Source organism: Octodon degus, unplaced genomic scaffold, assembly GCF_000260255.1.
Source record: "Octodon degus isolate 3935 unplaced genomic scaffold, OctDeg1.0 scaffold00141, whole genome shotgun sequence".
Lineage (NCBI taxonomy): Eukaryota > Metazoa > Chordata > Mammalia > Rodentia > Octodontidae > Octodon > Octodon degus.
Window position 1 is genome coordinate 2,429,212 of NW_004524717.1, and position 3,089 is coordinate 2,432,300.

The 3,089-nt window shown below is 48.0% G+C and overlaps 1 long non-coding RNA gene across 1 annotated transcript; it reads left to right on the top strand.

Moving 5' to 3' along the window:
* Nucleotides 1-367: 367 nt before the first annotated feature.
* LOC111812756 lies at nucleotides 368-2,026 on the top strand. Its single transcript, XR_002818167.1, has 3 exons — nucleotides 368-647; nucleotides 1,293-1,449; nucleotides 1,722-2,026. It is a non-coding gene; the product is annotated as an uncharacterized LOC111812756 (long non-coding RNA).
* The last annotated feature ends 1,063 nt before the right edge of the window (nucleotides 2,027-3,089 follow it).

The following is a 3,089-nucleotide window of genomic DNA, read 5'->3' on the forward strand; positions in this document are numbered from 1 at the left end:
AAGTTTTCCTGCTCCGTACATCTTGTACGACTGAGAATGTAGCTTGCTTCGTGGCACAGTATTTGCCTAGCATTGCTAGGCTCCGGGCTGGGTCCCAGCATGGAGCAGGTGCTTCTTGCTTGCAGCTGCCACCTTCAATCTCTTCCATGTCATTTTCTTTAGAGACTACGGCTGGCTCTGTGTGGCCCTTATGATGATTCGCAAGGCTTTCGACCTGACCTTCAGGCTTCGCTGCATTCTTGCTACTATTCCAGCTTGATTTCCAGGAATCTCCTAGATGTGTCCCTTGGGTGAGAATGGCCTTTGAACTACTCCTCCTCTCTCAGTGGCACTGTGTCTCTTTGGGTCCTGCACTGTTCAGGTCTGAGATCAATAGCTACGCTTACCTGAAGGTTCCAGGTGAGCCTGGGTAGAGGGGCTGTCTAAGACACTACGGTCTGTGGGACGCTATTTGGTTCTAGACCCTCCTGGGCACTGCGTGCCACTCCTGGAAGAATCTTGAGGAACTTAGAAGATGCCAGGCAGGGGGACTAAAGCTCCTCAAAAACACAGATGTCAAAAATCCCCATGTGAAGGAGATCATGTAGGAGGAATTTTACAAGAATTGAAGCGGGTGGTTAGGAATCCAGTCCACATCCCCAGGGACAGTGAGTGCAGGGGAATGGGAAGGGGTCCCAGGAGATGCTAAGTGCCCGTGCTGGCACTGTCTGTAAGGTCAGTGAAGCGATCACTTGTCTGGGATGGTTTAGGAGGAGTGCTGACCAAAGACAGAACGTTGAAAACATGTCCCATCCTCATGGCCCAATTTAATCCAAACTTTAACAGTTTAAAACTACCCAGGCAGAAGCCAGGTGGGTGGTGTGTGTATATAATCCCAGGACTGGGGAGACAGAGGCAGGAGGAGGAGCTCAAGTTTGAGGCCAACTGGGCTACATAGTGAGACTTTCAAAATATCAAAACCATAAATGCAAACAGATATTTGACTTGAAAAAGTGAAACCTCAGTTAAGGAAACAGTTGATGAATATACTGGTATTTAAATATTCAGAGTGATAAGAAAGCAATGCTTTAACCCCAGAAAAAATTTTCTGAGTTGCTCAACAAGCCAGGAAATGACAGCTAACAAGAGGGCAAATTTAGCTGGAAGTTCTTAGCCTTTGCCCTCCCTCTGTTTGGCTTAGAATTTAAGGGACTAAATCTCACATCCCCAGCAGGGGCCCCCTTAACGCATCTTTTACTGGATTCCTGGATAATGATTTTCTTCATCTAGGTTACTTGGCCTTCTTTTTATAGGAGTTCTACTCTGAGATCAAAGACCGCCTGGAGCAGTTTATGAGATGGGAAGGAAGTGGGAGAAGGATCCCGAACTCCTTGAGGGGTGTTCCAGAATGACAAGCCTGCTTGGTATAGCTGGCATCGGCCCAGCGGTGTCCTTCAGAGCTAGGACAAGGTGCCCTGGAGCTGTGAGGAGAAGGACAGGGTGACTATGCTCTCCGACACAGCCTCACTACAGTCTATATTGGGTTCTCAGGGCTGAGGAATCCTCACGGTCAGCAGCCCTCCTTCATACCTAGATAACTTGTTTGTTTGTTTGAAATTTTTCATGTGTGGTGCTGGAGTTCCTCATGCATGGTAACTGAGCGCTGTGGTGCCCGCCTGCACCGGAGCCCTGAGCTCCTTTCAAACATCCAGCTTCTTGAGTTTTCCTTACTCGTTCCATAGGTTCATCAGAACCCCCAGCTGTCATGTTGCAAAAGTCTCAGAGATGTTTTGAAAGGAAGGCATGTCTGGGACTGCTGGTCTACACTCCTGAGGCCTTCACTGGTCTACGCTCCTGAGACTCCTTACTGTGGTTCTCTTTCCTACAAATACAGTGAGAGTTTTAGAAGGCTCCAAAATAAGAAGACGGTTGCTCCTGCTTCTGGTATGGACTGGTGGAGAACAAAAGGAAACTTTACAAAAGAGAGAAGCTTCAGAAATATGACAACTTTAAACTCGTTTTTAAAAGATTTTTCCTGCTTGTACAGTTTCCAAAGAGCCTTCAGGAAACACACACACACACACACACACACACACACACACACACACAGTCTCTCTCTCACAGTCGAGACCAGGTAAACAGGAAAGAGAAGATTCGCTTTTGATTGCTTGACAGTGTAAGTGGAAAAAAAAATTTTTTTTAAAAAATATTTTGAGTCCCCCATTTCTTTCCTTCAGAACTGCATCAAGCTATTTTTAGGAGGGGTGGGTGGCTGGTTTTGGGGGGAGGATGGAAAAGCATGACATCACCAAGCTATTTTGGTGGAGTGGGAGGGAGATGCCAGGTTTGGTGCTGTGTATTTAAAAGCTGAATTGCGTCTTTTTCTAATTTGGCTTCACTTGGGATTGCAGCTCTTCACTGGAGACGGGAAGGATAATATTTACTGAAAGCTAATTTGTAAGCCTTAGGTTGGGTTGCGGGCCTCGGATCCACGCAGCTCTTCTCAGCAGCCCAGCTGCCCCTGTCTGCATGAGCACTTCTCTGAGGATCAGATTTGCTCGATGTCTCTCCTGGGGCCCACGCCCCACCAATACCCCCAACTTTCTCCATTTAGGGGACGCTTTGAATCCAGTCAGTACATCCTTAGCCTGAGCCTCCTGCTTGCCAGAAAGGTTTTGTGGAAAGGGCAGCTCGTTTACTTAGATTTTTGTAGCCGGGCTTTTCCCCCATGTGTGCTACTGTCGGCGACTCTTACACGGCGCTGGGGTTGTGAACTGCTCCCTCTAAGAGGTGATATGCTTAGGACAGCTCTGGAGGGACCCTTCACTCCTGATAAACATTTGGCTCATAAAGCAGGCTCCCCCTTTTGTGGGAAACAACAGCACACTTCTGCCTGCGGGGTGCCAGGCTGCCTAGGGGAGCTGCTAGGCTTTCTTGTGGACGTAGTCACAAGTCCTTTTATTGTGGAAAGCAGCCTTTCCCTTGGATGTCTCTGACCTATTTATGGGTCTCTGATAGATGGCTAGTTCTTGGCAGGCTTGAGATAAGCCTGGGTCACAAAAACAGCTTGTCCTCGTCTCTTTAAGTCGCTTGCTCGTCCTGGCCACTTG